This window comes from Adiantum capillus-veneris, chromosome 6 (assembly GCF_014529385.1).
Source record: "Adiantum capillus-veneris isolate H3 chromosome 6, ASM1452938v2, whole genome shotgun sequence".
Lineage (NCBI taxonomy): Eukaryota > Viridiplantae > Streptophyta > Polypodiopsida > Polypodiales > Pteridaceae > Adiantum > Adiantum capillus-veneris.
Genome location: NC_140936.1, coordinates 111,236,263 through 111,257,875, shown reverse-complemented (window position 1 = coordinate 111,257,875; position 21,613 = coordinate 111,236,263).

Below are 21,613 nucleotides of genomic sequence, written 5' to 3'. Positions count from 1 at the left end.
CTATTGGCCCTCATCGGACAAAGGCAATGCTCTTGTTGTGCCACCATCAGTCCACAACATCCAAACTGTGCATCCCATTGTCGTTGTAACACATAACGCAAGGGAGCAGGCCGCCCACCTGTAGAGCAAAAACCCTGACCTGCAAGAGGTCGTCGTACCTTGATCCAAATTATACCTACTCCATTTTTTTTTCATTTTTTTATTTTTCCTATTCCTTCCTCTTCTCCTTCATTTTATACCTACATATGCCTACTACGCCTATGTTGTATTTGATGTACAACCTTGAACATTCTTCCTTGATTCCAAACACAATTTAAAAGTCCCTTAGGGTTATTCCTACTACAAACCTCCTCAATTTCTTCTTCTACTATGGTTCATCTAATGCTTCTTTCTATAGACATATATGTATATGTCTCACATATACATATATTACTAAGTCATGTATAAGGTACAATGTATGTATTTGACCCAACTAATCATTGCAATCAAGTGCATTGCAATTAGGTTTCTAATTAAACTAATCATGTGATCAATTTATTCACTAAATAATGATTACACAAGTCTTAGACAATACAATTACTCTTATGATCCTCATGAAATTAGTATTAATCGTCTACTTGCAATCATAAATTAAAAAATGCAAGTTCAAGGAAATCACAACTCATCTTTACTAGTGAAAATCTCCATAGCCATGATCGTTGTAATCCCAAGAGCATAACCATAGCTCTGATACCACTGCTACAGACGGATGCGTGGCTGCCCTAAAAAATACCCGAAACAACATACTGCTAATCATAAATGAACGAATCTGCATACCTGATGCCTCGCATAGCACATAATCAACGATGTATGCGAACGGAGAGAGATAGCAAGCAAGAGAGAGGAAGAGAACATGCGCAAGCGCACCTCCTAGAGCGGAGTGCTACGCTTGGCACGATGAGAGAGAAGAGAGGAGAGGAGCGAAGAATAAGATGACGTTGGGTGCAATCTCCCCCCGGGCAAGAGTGACCATTTCCCTCTTGCACGTATTTGTTTTATTGATTCTTTTATGGTCAATTGTGAGTACAAACTGGCCGACCGGTCATAAATGGCCAAAGCTCATAAAGGAGCACTTGAATAATGAAACGTACAAAATGCATATTTTCTCGCATAGACCTAGATTGATCAAGCCTTTTTCACCTGTTAGCTGCAAACGAATAGTAGAATATCAATTCTATAACAACTACTTGGCTTTGTTTTCAAATGATGGCCGTCCAAGGCCATTAGCCTTGGTCAGTCAAGTTTTGAGTGAAGGGGTGTACCCACCCAAATGCATCAAATTCAAGCTACAGAGTTTCCCTCTTGCTAAGGTGTGGGAGCAGCAGCAGGTAATCCACATTGAATTGCAGGTAAACAATAGAAATCTCTCCAAAAAAAATAGGTTTGGCAAGCCGACGACTGAAAAAAGAAAAAGAAAATAAAAAACCATACCACAGCTATGCATGGCATGGTGGTAGGGAGAATCATGCACTACAAGAGGCTATTCATATTAGCGACGCTCACACAGCGACGCTCAAAAAAAAAAATTCCCGGCGTCGCTATGAGCGTCGCAAATTTACTTGTAAATTTGCGACGCTCATAGCGACGCCGGCTAGGCTAAAAAAATAACAGAGAGCGTCCAAAAACTCAGATCTCAGATCTCAGATCTGAGTTTTTCGGCGCCCTCAAGCAAGGAGCAGGTAACGCTCTCCCTCTCTCTCTCTCTCTCTCTCTCTCTCTCTCTTTCTTCTCCACACACACACACACACACACACGAGGAGAGGAAGGAGAGCCAGGTATGCTCCTTCCCTCTCCTCACTCTCATGTTCCCTTCCCCTCTTTCTCTCTCCCTCTCTCTCTCTCTCTCACACACACATACACACACACACACACACACATAGTGTTTTTGAGAGAGAGAGAGAGAGAGAGAGAGAGAGAGAGAGAGAGATAGAGAGAGTACAAACATAAACAAAAACGCACACACACATACATAAACAAAGAATGCACACACACATTGAGAGAGGAAAAGAGAGAGAGAGCATGCATAAACAAAAAAACGCACACATTGAGAGAGGAAAAGAGAGAGAGAACATGCATAAACAAAAAACGCACACATTGAGAGAGGAAAAGAGAGAGAAAACACGCATAAATAAAAAAACGCACACACATTGAGAGAGAAAGAGAGAGAAACTAATTTAACGTCGTAGGAAACTAATTAAAATTAAAAGACCTAAAGATCTAGCCGACGAGGAGTTGAACTCAAGACCTATTATTCAAGAGGGAAATGGCATAACCAATCTATCATACTTGGCATGGGTGATAGAAAGGTTATACCATTTATCTCTTTTTATTGGCACACACGCGCACACACACAAGAAGAAGAGAGTTATAACATCGTAGGAAACTATCCTAAAAGACGTTAAAGATTAGGTTAGATGTAGACTTACGTTAAATTAGATTTAGGTTTATTTAAGTTAAATTAGAGTAGATTTAGGTTTATTTTTAATTAGATTTACGTTTATTTACGCTAGATTTAGATTTACATTATATTAAAGACGTTAAAGATTAGGTTAGATGTAGACTTACGTTAAATTAGATTTAGGTTTATTTAAGTTAAATTAGAGTAGATTTAGGTTTATTTTTAATTAGATTTACGTTTATTTACGCTAGATTTAGATTTACATTATATTATATTAGATTTAGGTCTCCATAGACTGCGATGCCTGCATGAAGCGGGTGAAGAAAGCCCTCAATGGAATATAGGGTATTGTTGCCTTCACTCATGGTGGGCTCCGTCGATCCAAAAGTACTGGTGAAATGTCTTCAGAAGATAGGGAAGAAGGTGGATCTTCAGGGCGGCAAGAGTCACTACATCCCCGACACAATGACCATCTAGACAACCTCTAGTCATTCAACAGCAACTTCAAAGTTAGTAACAAAAGCAAGAACGGTCTAAAGGGCCAATTGCTGTCGTCAGATGTGGATGGAGATGAGATAGCGTCACCGCCGGAAGTTAACTCTCACATCTTTAGTGATGAGAATGCCAACTCTTGCCGAGTTATGTGAAAAATTATGTGTTAAATCAGTTTTAAGGTTGTTATAATCCCTGTTAGTTTAGTTCTTTGTTTTTAATATAACATAATTTACGTTAGATTTAGATTTATGTTATATTAGATTAGACTTAGGTTTATTTAGGTTTACCCACACACACACACACAAGAAGAAGAGAGTTTTAACGTCGTAGGAAACTATCCCAAAAGACGTTAAAGATTAGGTTAGATGTAGACTTACGTTAAATTAGATTTAGGTTTATTTTTAGTTAGATTTACGTTTACTTAGATTTACGCTTATTTACGTTAGATCGAGTCCACGCAAGAATTACTTACGGTTTAGGGTTTAGAGTTAGACGAACAGTGAAAAGATCTACTGTGAAAAGATGTTAAGATGCTGTGAAGTGCTACAGCTAGAGAAGAGGCAAAGGGGTTTTGTCCACTACATGCAGTATCATGTAGACGTGGGTCTGTAGATTTCTTGTACCCAAAAATATAGGTATTGACCAATAAAGACGAGATTATAACCCGGTGGTTCTGATCTCCGTGCACCTCTAGACCGAGGTGTGCGGGGATTGGACATGACTAGAGAATGTGAGGTAAAGAGAGAGAGAGAGAGAGAGAGAGAGAGAGAGAGAGAGAGAGAGAGAGGGAGAGAGAGATAAGACGAAGAATGCCAATAGAATATTAAATTTGTTGTCCAGGTTATAAGATTTTTATCCTCATTATGAGTAGTGACGAGGATGTGGGACCGTCCAACCGAAACACCTATCTCTCAACGAGGGTCTTATGTCCTTGTAATCAATGCAAGCATGCTGTGCGACGGACAAGACGTGTTTCTTTGCAGCACGTTCGCGAATTTGGCGAGTTCGATCCATCTATTATAGATCGAGTTGTTGCCAATTATAACTCGTCGGACTCTGACGCTGGCCAACAAGAAGCAATCTTGCAACCCAATAGACGTGTTCGCAGGCGCTTTGGTCAAGCAGCATATGTGAGGCCACAAGATGTAGCCTCTGACAGCTCGGGGGATGATCATGCAGAATCGACTCCCAACGAGGCAATGTTTGAGCCCGAGATTGATGAAATGATCGAGACGATCATGGATTCAGAAAGGCTTATCTATGATGATATGAAAAGTAAAGCGGATACGCCATTGTATAATGGAGCACGTATGTATAATCGAGACGATCATGGATTCAGAAAGGCTTATCTATGATGATATGAAAAGTAAAGCGGATACGCCATTGTATAATGGAGCACGTATGTCTAGACTGAAAGCACTCCTGATTCTTCTCAACATGCAGGCAAAGTTTGGATGGAGTGATACTAGCGTCACAGCGCTTTTCAGGTGATCTATTACAATTAGTTTAGTTTAATAAAACTCTAAATGTATAATGATCTGATAGATTTTTACACGACTGTATCGTATTTTTATGTTGTGTAGATTGCTTAAAGAGCACATACTACCAGCTGACAATGTGATGCCAGATTCCCGAGATGAAGCAAGAAAGATTTTGCGAAACTTGGGGATGGATTACAATTCTATCCACGCTTGTCCTAATGACTGCATTCTTTTCAAAGGGGAATACATAGTCATGGAGAAGTGTCCGAAATGTGATTCCGAAAGATATCGAGTAGATCTCCACGGGACAAAAATTCCACAAAAGGTTTTGCGACATTTTCCTCTGCTTCCTCGTATCAAGCATTTCTTCGAATGTAAATCCATGGCCGCCCTAGCATCATGGCATGAGGAGAATAAATCTTCGGATGGTGTGCTACTAATTTCTGCAGATTGCGCAGCCTGGAAACATATAGATGGAACATGGTCGGATTTTGCCAGGGAAGCTCGAAATTTTCGCTTAGGCCTGGCTATGGATGGCGTAAATCCATTTGGTCAAAGATCAACATCTTACAGTGTATGGCCCGTTGTCATCGTCAACTACAACATTCCCCCGTGGTTGACTACGAAGAAGGGGCACCTATGGCTATGCTTCATTATGCCATGGCGATATAAAGTGGGGAATATGGATGTGTATCTTCGTCCACTATTGGAAGAGCTACAACAATTGTGGATTGGCATAGAGGTGGTGGATATGAGCCGACACACAGGACGACCGAATGCTTTGATCAGAGGCATTCTAATGTGGACCATGCATGACTATCCCGGGCTAACAGAATGCTCAGGTGATCTATTGACACTCCTCACTCGGACACTGTAAATCTTGTTTTTTCCCATAGTTGATCTATTATCATGTGTATACATGCAGTGCTTCAAACAAGCGGATACAGAGCATGTGTCACATGTGGACCTAGACTGAATGCACGTAGGGCGCCCTCACTAAAGAAGCAAATCTACGAAGTTCATCAAGAGTATCTTCCAGAGAATCATGTGTTACGCGACGGCTTTTTGGGAAGAGAGCCACCCAGGATGTCTGCACAAGCATGGTTAGAGCAGAAGGAGATGTGCGATGATGGATTGCCTCCAGGGATGAAGAGACTATTTCTATGGTACGAGTTACCATACTGGCCCCGACTCATGATCAATCACTTGCTCGATCCAATGCACATATTCAAGAATGTGGGTAATCTACTATGGGACCATCTGACCGGCAAGAAAGATACTTTGGGAGCCAGAGTTGACCTTAGAAAATGTGGATCGTATGGAGCAATATTGGCGGCAAACATCGAGGGTCGCAACGCTACTGTGCGTAGAGGAGAGTCTGGTTTTCTTGAGGTGGATTCTACTAAGAAATGGACTGACCTAAGAGACACTTTCGTACTACCCGAGCATTGTGAACAAGTAAGTATGTAAATAGTTAACATGCCCCTTTTAGAAGTTATGTGCTTGAAAGCTCTCATGTAAGTTATGTGGCTCTGGCAGGTAATATTTCATCCTACAAAGTCTACATCAAACTGGTGGTACGTCATAGAGGTAGCCCCTCGTAGTGCAAGGACGTATGAAGGCTACCATGTGCCAATCACAACGGCATCAATGGAGGAGATCAGAGAAGATGCTCAATCAGAAGCCGCTGCGGTGGTGCCAGGCGAGCATCAAGATGCTACTACTCTATATGGGGTGCATGCAGAGGAGCTACAAAATGAAACAGAGGATATGTGTTTAAACGGAGAGCTCTATATAGATATAGGAAGTTATGCTGAGTTATGCGAGGATGAGAGAGAGATCTCTTAAAGCCACAAATATTGTATTTGAACAATTTTGCTCCGTGTTGTAAAAGCTCTGGCTCTGTAAGTACCTTCCATGGTGTATAACGCTCTTTTCTACTCGCGCTCACATCTTTTGATTGAAAATTCTGAGTTTTCGACTTGCCTCTTCTATCACTCAATTCATTGCGTCATTGTATTTATATGCGTCATTACGTCATTGTATTTAATGGTCTTTGCGTCATTGTCTACTCTATTCATTCAATATTAAGTTTAAATATTTGTGTGTTTAATGCAGGTATGGATGATGAGGAGTTTCTTTCTTCTTTGTCACCGCAGCAAAGACAGTGGTACGTGGAGCGTCATCGCTCTGGCGCATCATCGCGCGTTCCTCATCCATCCGCATCTCCCTCGCTTTCAGAGCATTCGGCGCGCTCCGAAGCTTCGGCGTCGACGAGACGAGCTTCACACTCGTCTAGAAACCGGCGCTCTAGTGGTGGCGGTGGCGGTTGTTGTGGGGATTCCGCCACCGATGCCTCCACACCGCCTCGTGTTCGACGAGGCTCTTTACCCTCCCCTTCTTTGCCCGCCCCCACACCAGCCACAGCATCGCCATCTACGCCAGGTTTTGCATGGTTGACTGTTCCTGGCAGCTACACACCTCTACCTACTCCGCCAAGAGCCATCCCACTCAACACTCCTCGCTTCGGGGCCCAGACGCCGGTGGAGACACCTGACGTCTGTACCCCCATCGACACGCCGCTAGAGACCCCTGCCGGGACACCCAGGTTCACGCGTCATCGGCCAGAGGGCTTGCCTTACTCCGTCGACTTCAGCGGCGGCATCATCATGGATGATGACGGCAAGAAGGTGATCTCGCGCGTGCGTGGTCTTTGCTCTCAACTGTTTAGACACGACATACTAAACAAATGGAGTGAAGTACCAAGTGATTTAAAAAACAGAGTCATCAGCATACTTCATGATGAGTTTCCCGTTCCAACACGGGATCAGCGCTTCAATGAAGACCTGATGAAGATTCAAATGCGCGCATACTGCAAACACAAGCGTTCCGAAGTGCAAAAAGCAATCAAGCATGGGTGGAACAGGCCAGATTGGCTGGCCAAAGAAGATTGGAAGAATGCGAAGAAAGCAGCGCGCGAGAATCCCGACAAGTGGAAGCAACAAAAGGATGCAGCCAGAGCGCGAGTAGAGGCAGGGAGCTCACACCGCTTGGGGAGCGGTGGATGGGCATCATTTGAGGCCGATTTTGTAAGTGTTTTCTCATTGCTCTTTATGCTCGATAGTTTAGGGTTTATGAGTTTTTTAATTCTAACATAATGAATTCTTTGTATGTTTTGACAGTGGTCGATGACAGGACGTGATCCCACGCCGTACGAGCGCGAGTACGCAGGCAGGAAGGGCTTAAACGCCCTGATGGACATTCTCAGTTCTCGCGGCGGCATGGTTAGTATTAGGGTTTACTCTTTTCTATTTTTTGTATTGTTTTATAAATGTCATTATATGTTTATACTTACTGAAAGCTGTCTTATTGTCTTTTTTTGCAGAATCCGACAGATACGCCGCTTGGATGCGATGAGACGTCTGACTAGACGACGTCAGTTTAGAGCATTAGTTTAGGGTTTTTCATAGCTTATGTATCATGAGACGGATTTTATATGTCTTTTTGAACCATGTATATTATTACATTTGTCACCGCAGTTCATTTTGCCTATCAATTCTTTATGCCTATGATGTTGTACAATTGTCATTATTACATTTATCAATCAATTCATTTTGCCTATGATGTGTACAATTGTCAATTTTACGCTTGTCAATTTTGCAAACAATGCGTCTTGTGGGTGACTATTTTGGGTCTATTATCTACCCTTGCACTTTTTTTAAAAAGTGAATCAAGTACAATATGGTTGATGGGTGGCAGGGCATTCAATGTCCTGTCACCAAAAAAAATTTCTCTCGGGCATCGCTATAACCGTTGCTATTTATGGCTTTGTACCGTCGCTATGAGCGTCGCTATAGACTTCTGTGTAAACGTCGCTATCACCGTCGCTATGAGCGTCGCTATATAGCGACGCATATAGCGACGCTCTCGTAGAGACGCTATTAGCGACGGTTTTAGCAACGCTGGGGGTTATAAAAACCGAGTGTATTTTTCGTCGCTAACAGCGTCACAAGAGCACACAACCTCTTGTAGTGATGGGCCTGCATGGAGGCCCAACTTGCAATCTCAAAGCTTTATCATGAGCCTGCATGGAGGTTGATTTGCAACCACAAATACTTAACGACATCCTTTTACATAAACTATGGGGCTTGCATGGGAACAGATGAGAAATTACCATGAGTGCTTTCTCCCAAATGGGACGAGACATGCTCGGCATGAAGGTACGTTTTGTTTATGCCATTCATGTAAATGTTTTTATGCTTTGAGTACAGAATTTTTTTCAAGAAGGTCGACAACCGGCAATAATTATTTTCTATATGACATCACCATAAGCTGCACTATGGTACTTCAATCATGTTTTAACAATGGATCAAGGCTCCAACAAGGCAAAGTTGCCTAGCCGTAAGGGCAAGTCGGGCATGGCTCATGACTTGTGAGGAAAACTTACTCAAGCAAGGCTCAATGGCATCCCATAAACCTCCAGACAAAAGTGGGTTTGATCAAAACAATGTGGCAATGTTGCCTAACAACAAAGGCAACTCAGGCCGCACGACCTATTACTTGAAAAGAAAAGTTATACGGCAAGGCCGACCAATGATGGCAATACAAGCAGTCGGCAAGCATATTTCTCTCTACCAAGGCATGGCTCCTAGGTAGTTGTCTGTCCTCAATGCAGTCAGACATAGACACGATCAAATGTAGTTGTTTTACGCTGTATGCACAGCAGGGTCTCCAATTACTGATTGTCTCTTAAGGCTTGCCCCTAACTAGAACTAAAATAATACTAACTAGTACCGAAAGGGTGCTAACCAGTACCAAAATAATGACAAGTACCAAAATTTGGTACTTTAGACAACTTTGCATAATCACAAGACCATGGATCCAAGCTGCAACCCTAGGCTACCAAATACAAGTATGCACAACAAGGTCTCCAATTACTCATTGTCTCTTAAAACTTTCCCTTCACTCTGATACCATCTGAAAAATAGGGGAGTGAAGGGATCTTTGTGCCATATGTGAGAATGACAAGTATATAATTGAAATGTATTAGAGAGAAAATGATATACTGAAAGGAATATCTTTATTAATGATGATGAAACCTTGGCATACAATGTTGGTACTACATACTACCAAACTGGGTATTGTAGACTACCAAACTGGGTACTGTAACACAATCTTAACAGTACCAATAACAGAGAGCAAATAGTACCAAACAGAAAATTTGGTACTTTGGAAGTACCAAAGCAGGTCCTGTGTAACACCCAGATACACAATACTGATACTTATTGATACCATTGTATTAACACAAATGTCAAGGATCTTAAAAAAGATGCTTTTAGACTAGAAACCACTAGACAACACCAAAAAAAAGGCAGTACAGTTCAAGTACCAAACAGACAATTTGGTACTTTGGAAGTACCAAAAGTTGGTACTGTGAGTACCAAATCAGGTACTTTGTAACACCCAGATACACATAGTACTGGTACTTACTCATACCATTGTATTAACACCAATGTCAGGGATCTTAAAAAAGATGCTTTTAGACTAGACACTACTAGACAACACCAAAAAAAAGACAGTACAATTCAAGCTCCAAGACAGTGTACAAAAATAGTGGGTTTCCATTATATATGTGCACGATGGGATGGGGGGAAAGGATATATCACCCTGCACACAATACAGTGCCTCTCTATAGCCCAAGGTAATAGTCCGCACCCCTACCCACACAGAATCACACACATGCACACTATCGATCAGCCGACCTTCACAACACAAACCGCCCTCGAGCAATCACGATTACCCAACACATAAACACTTCAGTACAATAAATCTATCAACAAACCCTCAAATCCCCACACCAATGGATGCCTACAATTCCCCAATCTGTAAGTGCACTCACACCAGGAGTGCACTCACACCAGGAGACGACACACGTCTCGACCATCCCCAAGACTTCACTCACACAATCTCTCTCCCTCTCTCTTTGCACACACACACATACTATCTGGAGTCGCAGCTACCACGGATCTTCGGCAAAAGACAATACGACCGTGAGTTCACTTATGCATAAAAAACCTCGGAACAATGATGCGGGCTATCGCCCGTGCACAATGCAGCATCCACGCTTCCTTCACCCTTACACAAAACCCTGGCGGTTCTTTCCTTGCTCCCGAAATTGCCTTCCCTGTTGACCTCCTTCCCGGGTTCCTTTTGGCGGCTTCTTCCATCCATAGACTACCCCAAGGCAGCCCTCCCCACCTCTGCAAGGCGGATCTTTGCTGTTCTCGGCCCTCCCTTGGTGGTCTCTCTCTATAAACTGTGCCACCCCGTGGCGGTCCTCTTCCTTTGATGGGCTGCACCCCTGGCTGCCCTCCTTCTCTGCAACCTGCCCCTCCTCTTGGCCTCCCAAACTGCATGCAGATCACGTCCTTGAGTTCCCCCCTTCCTGGCATGCCACCCTCCGTTTGTGCCAACCCCGGCTCATGGCGACCCTCCTCGTCAAGCCAACTACATAGCGGGCTGCCGCTCCCTCCTGATATCCAACTCCAGCCCCCAATTTTTTTGTTCGGCTGAACCTGGCCATTCGCCCGCCCCCCAGTGGCGCAACCCTGCATCCAGATGGCGCAACATCTCTTGGCAATCTTCAGTTCTCTGCATATACCGGGCCTTCCAAAAAAGAACGCCACCTTGTGACTGCAGACAGACATCCTTTTTTTTTGTTTTAATAGCTCAAAGCTCTTTTTATTTTAAACCTTGCTTGGCGATCGGTCCCACGCTCGCTATCGTTAGTTGAAAAACTTCCCATAGCTTATCATCATCCCCATGTCGATCACCTTCGAGCAAAAGCAACCCCACCATACCCTGAAACCTTGCTTTGGAACCAAGGCCTTAACGGCTCCAAGCAAACATAACTGACCCGCAAAAGTAAAATCTCAGACGCTTTGATACTTGCCGATAATGGAGACCGCAACAAGCAGTGACCGCTCCGAATCCCAGTGCAACCATAATAGATGGCCACATTCAAGCTTTGGTTTCGATTGGATCTCCAAAAGAGCTCTGAATAACAAGCCAAAAAAAACCCACCATAGAGTAAACGGTGACTATATCTCATACAGCTGCAAACATCTCGATCATTAGAGGCCCAAAATCATCACTTGACCTGTAAAGTGCCATATCTAGCATACACATCCGCACAGTAGAGTCTCCTGCCGGCACCTCGATCCAGATCCCATATCATAAACTTGATGGTACCTACATCCAGCACTCCTCGTCCCATTTCCAAGCTTGTGATATCAGCCTTTGCTCCTGCCACCTGTGATTGGACGAAACATTGACAGTTATCCACTAGCAAGTGCCCCATCTCTATGCACCTGTCCCCTAACTACATCAAAGACCTTCCCAATGCTCTCGTCCTCTGCCTGCGAACTGCCATGCCTAGACCTCTTGCACTTCCATAGGTCAACCATCTTCAGCTGTACCAAAGACATGATACAAATTTGATTCAAGTACCAAAGTTCAGGAATCTCCATTACATTTTATGTGACATGATACACAAGTTCACCAAGTACAACACTTTAGGAATCTCCTAGGTCAGGGGGGTCTAATCTGTAAGAGTACCCCTCCATCTGTATGAAGTAATCAGCAACGTATGCAGAGACATCATCTTGTGTGTTAAAAATTGGGCTTTTGCGAATGTTGGGTATCGATCGTGTATCCATCCTTGCAACCAGGGCAAAATACGGTCCAGTAGGTAAAAAGGGTAATCTTTTTCAACCACAAGAGGTTCATATGATCTAATGGAAAGAAAATTCTCACATTCATTTTTCAGCGACTTGTATCTGCAGTCATCCACCAGTATTGTGTTGCTAGCATCAAAATGGGGGTGCCTTGCCCACACTGTTCGTAGGTTCTTCAAAAAAACAGGCTTGTTGGCCACATTGTCGGGCACGTGCGGCACCTCCGCCATACTCTGCCGCCAGGTCTCACAATCTTCTTGTGATAGTATACCTGTCATGCCATAAATGTGGTTAGAAGTCTGAGTAGCTTAACATCTAAAGCACTCAAGGCATTGTTACCTGCAAAATACTTCTGCTTCACATGCTGGGGGAATTAAGCGTTCAACATATCTATCAATTTCTGCCTTCTACAGCAGGACCACACAATTATCTTCACTTTCTTCTTAAGAGTTCGTATGAACTCGTCAGCATCTGGACTTACACAACAAACCAGCGACCTATTGAGATGGATGATCCGTGGTTGGAGCTCATTCGCCAAAACCCAAAGGCCTTCTGGCAACTCTGTGTAGCTTGTCAATAAGACCCCATTAAGGTCGAGCACAATCAGTAGGCCAGGTTTAGCTTCGGGGTCAGCAGCAAGTGTTGTGTTTGGTTGTGTCTCATCTTGCCACCAAGATCTTACTACAATACCAACAGTCCAAATGAGTGGTGGCAAATATACAATGCAAACATTATATAAAAAACAGAGCACCACTATGACACAAGAAGTACAAAATTTGATATTGTACTGTACAGAATTTGATATTGTATTGTACCAAAGTTGATACAAAATTGGGTACTATACAGTATCATATTGTGGTACAATATTGCACAGTAGAAGTGTAACATTCGAAAACTGAATTGTACCAAACTGCAATGTAACATTGGAAAACTGCATTGTACTATACAATACCAAATTGGGTACTGTATTTCACTGTAGAAGTGTAACATTGGAAAACTGCATTGTACCATAGTGAGCAGTAACATTGGAAAATTGTATTGTACCATAGTGGACAGTTATATTGGAACACAAGTGATGAAAGACAAAGGCCAAAAGTTGATTGTATTGGTAGAATGAAAATCACATTGTGCAAAATACATAAGCATATGAGAAGGGATACAACTTTCATGCACGAGAAAACTGGTCATGAGCGCGGTTGCACTTCTTTCTTTGCAGACTGAAAAGATGCGACAGGGTCACCGAATCAGTGGAATCACCTGACATCTTTTGCATAGCATCTTCAGCTTCAGGATCCGCACTCCCGTCAGTGTTGTCCACTTTTGCATCCTCCACTGCCACTTCCTTCTTGGCATCCTCGGGCCCACCATCCTCCTTCATCGCATTGCTTGCCTTTTCCTTTTCTGCCTCTTCCCCCTTCCTGGCCTCCCCGTCGTCCCCTTTCTTGGCATCCTCTGCACATTTGTCATCCCTGGCTTCCACCCCCCTCTTGGCCTCCCCCTCAACCCCCTTCTTGTCCTCCTCCCCCATAGTGGCCTCTTCCCCTGCACCTTCCCTTTGCCTGTTCTCATCCTCGCTAGTGACTCAATCCTCAAGCCCCTTGGCAGCAGCATCTGATCCATACAGCTCCACTATGTGAGGCACTTTACCTCCAGCATTGTCTTTATTCCTTTTAGCATCTTTTTCCTCACAGTCACTGTTTTCTTCGTTGTCCCGCATGGTATCACAATGTTGTCCCTTCTCATTCCCTTTCCCTTCCACACCACCATGCTTTAAATCCCGGAGAACATCTCTTATTTGTGCAGTATCCTCACCCTCCTCCCATGCATGACTTGCATCAGATTTTGTGGCACCTGGTCCATCCTTGACTGCCTCTCGATTTTTCCCACCAGGCCCAGCCGTTGTAGCATCCTCTTCCTCTGAAAAAATAGAGAAAGACAACACATACTTACAAACAACCTCACATTTAGTGCAAGTAAGCATATGATTTGCAGAACACACACATACTTACTCTTAACACCACGATGTCCACCGAACCAAGACTTTGCCACCTCAAGGATCACCATGTTACAACCAAGTTTGGCACAATGTGTGAGTGCGCGGATGCGATGCACGTGTGCAGAGAGTGCAAAGGAGAGAGGGAGAGAGAGAGAGAGAGAGAGAGAGAGAGAGAGTAGGACACATGATGTGGGGGTGGAGCTCCCAAATCTCACTATGTGAGCACCATGTGAGAATGTGAGTAAGAGCTCCTTATTCTTTGCATGTACAAAGAATAAGGAGATAAATGTGGGCAATCGGACACTTATTCTTTGCATGTACAAAGAATAAGGAGATAAATGTGGGCAATCGGACACTAGCCAGCGAACATGGCAAAGCACAGTGAGGCACACCGCCTTTATCTAACATTCTCTCACTAAAGGTTGTGTGCCGATAAGTGGCGAGAAGACTAGCCTACAACTAGTATATACAAGAGGTGAGAGAAGAAAACTCTCAACCTATGCCCACTGGCTCACTCCAAACATGCTCTAGTGTAGATGCAACATGCATACCACTAGGACTAGAGCCACGATGACACCCTCATGCAGGTATCGAGTGATGACCTGCATGGCTCCACAATGCACAATTCCATTGTCAGTCATCGCACAACTGACAACTCCCACTGCAAATGCACCAACTGCATAAGCAAGATCAGGTCTCGAGACCAAAAGGTCAAACATGAGAGACCTGAAAGCTGACAAAACATGCACTATGTGTGCCAACCTATCCCTGTTAGCAACCTCAGTGCCACATGCATCCTCATCAGGAACCACCTGACTATGCATCACCATGTCAGCATCATCTGGCAAAGGCATATCTGCTGAGAATGACTGCAAAACCAAAAAATCAGCACCACTACAATCACACACAGCTGTTTGAAGGACACTGTCACCCTCAAACGTATCAGACGCATCATAGAATAATGCATCGGTCTCTGGCTCAACTAATGTCATCTCAACGGATGACTGACCAAGGTGTGCATCCCCAGAGATACCACTGTCTGCGTGAACGTCACCACAAGACAAATGCACAACCTGCTCTCCATGCAGCACATCTGCAAAAGAGACACTCCACGTCTCTTGCTCCAAACATGGCTACAAATACACAGAGACTACACCGCCTCGTGTGTCAGAAATATGCAAAGGGTATACTAGACCACTCCTAGCACCTCTGGCTATCACCAGTGATCCCCTATACATCTGAAACAACCACTCTCTAAGCAGTACACAATGTCCACTACTCTACAATTGACGCACTGAAATGAGACTCTGATTGAGTCCTGGTACATAACGTACATCTCGTAGCGTGAGCAATGCACCTCTAGGTAAGGACGTGCATACATCTCCAGCACCCTCTATGTCATATGTTGAACCATCAGCAAACTGCACACAACCAAGTCTCCCACTAGAGAAAGACCAAAACAAATCATGACGTGGCATCACGTGAAAAACTGCATGCTCGTCTAGTAGAAAACGCGTAGACAATGTGCTATCCCAAGACACAAAGTAGTCTGAAGGCAAGCTAGACTCAAAAGTGACATGCCCGTCACATGCATACACTCTAGCATTTGTCCTCACAGTAGCACCATGCATGTGCCTCTTCCGCTGCCTCATACACCTGAAGCAACAACACCTAATATGCCCAACATGGCCGCAATGCCAACATGTCAGTCGCGATCGTGAACGAGAACCGCCTCTAACTTGAAATGTCTCCATATCCATGCCAAAACTATGGCAAACAATGCTCGAGATCACAAGACTCTCCCACCCGAGAGCAAACCACTGTCTCAAGCAAAGAAGGTGACCAAGAGTTCAAGCACACTAGCCTCTACAATAGGCATACATATCTGGTAAAATTTTGGCAGAGTCTCCTTTGTAACTAGAGTAAAAAACTCAACAGTAAATCGTAATGGAGACAGCAACAAATGCCCAAATGGCCAATCCATCACCTCACAAAGTCATACACAGAGCCAAACTGCTCTAGCCGAAGTATCACTCAACGGCGCTAAAAATGACATACATATATGAGTGAAAACCTGCTGCCAAAATGTGTCAATGAATGAGCAATGTGCCAGATAACCATAGCATACACAACTCCTCACTCCTACGAGAGTGGGTACAAGAACACCAAACTGTGTCCAAACTGACAAAACCTGTCAATGTGAGTGTGCACTTAACCCTAAACCCTAAACCCTAAACCTGTCAATGTATCAAACCACACTCCAAATGCATGCATCTATCTCCGCACTTTGCGTACATCATTGCAAACACCTCCAAATCTACTACACAAATACTTGCTCTACCTGTGACTGCCAAAAAACATGCTCGAGGCATACATTGCCGAGCTCAAAATGCAATCACATTAGTCTCCCTGAGCATCAAACCACATAAGGCATATATTGTATCCTCCCACATGTGAGGAAACTTGCAGCAAATACCACTCTCATATCTGAGAGCAAACCATGTGTGGAATCCTCGACACACAATAAACAACTGCTGGTGCAAAAAATTCAGCACTCAAAATTTTAAAATATTGATATGACGAGCGCGTCTAGAGCATGCCAAAACCCCAAGGTAGACTCCTGGATCACATTATCTGAGTCCGGGTGTGAAAGATATGCCAAAAACCTCTGAATCGGCACAAAAACGTAGCATAAACTACCAAAAGAGGGCTGAAAAATACAGTTGCTGAACCGTAGCTCAAATGAGGTTTTTGATGGCTCGAATGGCTTTGAAAGGGGGGTAAAATGGTAGGACACTTATTGGAAACGCTCTCAGAAAGCTGAATTTGTCGATGCCGAAGTCGAAACCCTGTTTGCACTCTTGAAAGTGCGCGTGCGCGCGGAAGCAATTTCGGGAATGAAACCAGCTCTGATACCAGTTGTGAGTGCGCGGATGCAATGCACGTGCGCAGAGAGTGCAAAGAGAGAGAGAGAGAGAGAGAGAGAGAGAGAGAGAGAGAGAGAGAGAGAGAGAGCAGGACACAAGATGTGGGGGTGAAGCTCCCAAATCTCACTATGTGAGCACCATGTGAGAATGTGAGTGAGAGCTCCTTATTCTTTGTATGTATAAAGAATAAGGAGATAAATGTGGGTGGCTGGACACTGGCCAGCAAACACGGCAAAGCACGGTGAGGCACACCGCCTTTACCTAACACAATGATCCGTGCTTAGTAGCAAAGCACTAAAGCAAAGGGGGTGATACTGATGTCGGCACTCAAGCATAAAGGTTCCTACGACTCCTGCAGACTCCAAGAGCTCACCACATGCAACACACATTCCAAACACATGGATCATCTCCCCCGCATCAACAACCTGGGGCCTAGGATATAACATAAATCTCTTCCCGCGCTGAACATCAGCAATCATCTGCTTCACAAATAGGACATGGCCTTGTGCTTCCTTCCATGTTTCCTCCAACACATCATACTCAGCCTGTTGTCAACCAGCAGCAATACAAACAGTCCCAAATTAGAACCCAAAAGCTAGTAGACAGTACCAAAGGCATCATGCTACCAATTAGTACCAAAATGTAGCAAACAATACCAAGGCCATCATACTACCAATTAGTACCAAACAATAGAAGACAGTAGCAAGTCCATTATACTACCAGTTACTACCAAAAACTAGCAGACAGTACCAAGGCCATCACCAATTAGTACCAAAAACTAGTAGACAATACCAAAGCCATCATACTACCAATTAGTACCAAGAACTAGCACACAGTACCAAAGCCATCATACTACTAATCAATACCAGAACCTAGCAGACAGTACCAAAGCCATCATACTACCAATTAGTACCAAAAACTAGCAGGTCATCAATGCAAGAAGACAATCATAATCTACCAAAATTAGTACCAAATCATAACCTGGAGCTACCAATTAGTACCAAATCATAACCATGAGCTACCAATTAGTACCAAAAATCATAATCAGGAGCTACCAATTAGTACCAAATCATAACCATGAGCTACCAATTAGTACCAAAAATTCAAATAAACTAGCCGTTTTGCTGGTTTGAATTCAAAAGCTATCCTTTGATTACTTTCTTAATACTAAAGGTTTGACTTCCTTAAACTGCCAAATAAAGAGGCCCTCCTAGACCCCATTCTCTTCCTAATGCATGCCACGTCACACGAGTGTAACTTCAATCCATCATTGGCCCCATCCACGATGTCTCTTCAAACGGAGTGGTCACTGGATTTTTTATTTTTAATAGCTTCCCTCCTACACCATTTTATTTTAGAGGCCAAAAACAGTTCCCTCCAAAACAGCCTCTTGCTTTTGTAGAAGTACCAACTAGGTACAAACAAAAAAAGGTCCTTTTTTTGTACCACCATTGCATGCTTTTAGCGAGGAATTAGCTATCACTTTTTCAAGCAGTCCTAAGGGTCTTTCAATGTGTCCATCATCCAATTGCAATTTCATTCGAGTTTTTCTAATGGTTGGTTTGCCCCATGATTCCCATATTGCTTTTGTGGCTATGGCGCCCCACTATCTAGTATTTCCATGGTTTTTATATCATCATATCTCATTGGAAGGGTTGTGTTTCCTTCTTCCCCTTCGGAGTATTTTCCAAATTTTTTCATTGGAACAGATCTAATCTCTTTGTTATCCAATTCATGTTTCAATTTTTTCAATTTTTTCACGATTAGCCCTGTTATCCCCACCTTCTCTAGGGTTTTTTTGTAGATCATTCCATAAATATGGTTTGATTTTTAACAGTTCTCCTAAGTTAAGAGTGCATTGAACTGGTGTAGACATGATTGAATGGATGTTGTCTACCTCTAGGGTCTATTCCGCTCTTTTTATTTGAGTGGTTTTACACACTATGGATTCATCTACGTTATCTCCCAGGTAAGAGGGTAATATTTTCAGAGTCATTGGTTTAGAAATTCTTGAAGCTTCAGAGCTGCAATCCCCATACAAAGATTGTACATCCATGTCCATATCAGGAGGTAGATTGTCTAACCAAACTTCCTCTATAGGAGCTGACTTCAAAGTTAGGTTCCACTCATTAATCTCTCTATTTTTTTCCCACGAGTGTCCTGGCTAGTCTTCTTCTATGAATGGAATTCCATCTAAGACATCTTCACTGTTAGGCACTATGAGTTCTAGCTCTTTAGTTTTAAGGTGGGATTCTACCACCACTTCAGATTTCTCTTTACTAGTTCCTACCACAAGCTCCTTTGGTTTTGCAATACTCTCGAGCTTGGTTTGTGGTTTTTCCAGCATCTCTTGAGTGATTCTTACCAAATTTTGATAAGCTTCAAGCTTAGTTGCTTCCATATCTAGAGAAGGATAGTTTTCCATGTTTTGGTATGCTTTAAGTTCTGCGTGGTAAGCTTCCAAGGCTTTATGGTCGTCGATATGACTACACCCTTCGATGAAGGTACTGTTGGGGTATAAAGCCCAATGTGGTCGCCCAGGTAAGTGGGCGGGCCGCCAGGTATGTACACATATTCTTTTGTAAAAACCTAATAAGAACTCACTATGCTCTACACATTACAGTAGAGCGAGTTCACCATATCGTCGTGCTCTTCTTCTCGCACTCTCTCTCGCATCGCACTTCCGCTCGTACTCCTTCAACTGGTATCAGAGCTCAGATCGAGGCTCGGGGCAACACTGCAAGAGGCTAGAGTCACCAACTCAGATTGGAGTGAAATTCGACAGGCGAAGACACGGCCCCAAATCTCGTGGGAAAGCTCGAAGGGCTTGGTGTTGTCAGAATTTCATTCTGAGGTCATCTCGGCCACCGTTCGGCTTCGACAAAGGTCTACGCAGGCCATTTTCGACTACGTGGTCTCGACGGGTGCAGATCCGACTCTGCAAATTTGGGGTTTTCGGCCTACGACTACAGGTGCTAAGGATATCGACACTCCCAGAGTGTCGACTTGTGGCTGTCTACACATCGAAGTACGGCTCACAGTTCTTGGAGGCGTGTCACATACGACACGGGCGCATCTACACACAGACTGTAGGCGACATCCACTAGTTCATCAGGTAGCTTGTGTTTGCTGCTTGATATTCCAGATTTCATCCTGACATTGCAGGTACTTCCACATGGGATGTATTGTCAGAGATGATGTATGTTTGTTGAGGGTTTGCTGGCTGTGAGTCACGCAGCAAACAACCGCCGCAGCGGTTACAACATATAGTGGGAAATTTGTGGATGTATGACTTTGTGGGAAGTCTATGTACTGTCAGATTTACTGCAGCCTTTGTTGAGGGTCGAGTGAGGTTTTATTGAGCTGGGGGATTCTCGAATGTTGAGATCCTTTCGGTGATACAGGTCTTGGAGCGATCCCTCGAGCACCCTTAGATAGGCAGCTAGGATGTATTGACTGTGAGTTAGACAGTTGGGATTGCATCTTTGCTTTACTGCTGTTGAGGCATTGTCACAGTCTATGCTTACAGAACAGTGACAGGACAGTGAGAGACAGTACAGGTGCAGGACAGGTTTACCTACAGCTTACAGTGTCAGAGAGACAGTGTTTTTTGAGCTGTTTTTTGGTCTTTTTTTTTTAGTACACCAGAGCCATTTTACAAAGGAGACTCTGCCAAAATTTATGCAGAATCTGAAGCTTTCTTGGTTCATTTGAAAGGTTGATATTGGTTCAGAGGTCAGTTTACAGGGGAAACTCTGCCGAATTTTTCCTAGGAAAGTAAACCACTGTGAAGCGTAGCTATGGCTGGATCACAGGACACTGCTCTTTACAATATCAAGAAGCTGGATGGAACCAATTTCCCATTGTGGAAGAAGCAGATTTGGCATGTGTTGGTACAAAAGAAGCAGATAAAACCTATAAAGCTCAATGGGATAAAACCAGAAGATATGGACGAAGATGAATGGAGCGAAATGGATGAATTGGCACTTTATACCATTATGCTGACTTTGGCAAAAAGCGTTTACTTCAATGTAGCAGACAAGATGTCGGCTTATCAAGCATGGTTAAAGCTGAGTGATCTTTATGAGAAGCAGAGTGCAGCTTCACAGGTATACTGGCTTAAGAAGCTTGTTGACTTGAAGATGAAAGAAGGGACACCTATGTCCAATCATCTGAATGAATTCAACACAATCTACAATCAGTTGTCAGCTCAAGGTGTCAAGTTTGATGAACCTGTTAGAGCTATGTTCCTGTTGATCACATTGCCGGAAAGTTGGGACACTTTTCGCACAGCTTTGAGTAATTCTGCACCTCCAGATGGTTTGAACATAGCAGGTGTAGAAGGAAGTCTGCTTACTGAAGAAACCAATAGAAAGACAATGGACAAAGGCAAAGGAACAGCCTTGGTTGTCAGGGGAAGGACCAAAGAAAAGTACAAAGGTGGAAAGAGGAATCAGTCTCGTAGCAAGTCCCGCAGTGCTAAAGGCAGAGTGACATAGAATGCTACCATTGTGGCAAGAAGGGTCACATGAAAAGAGACT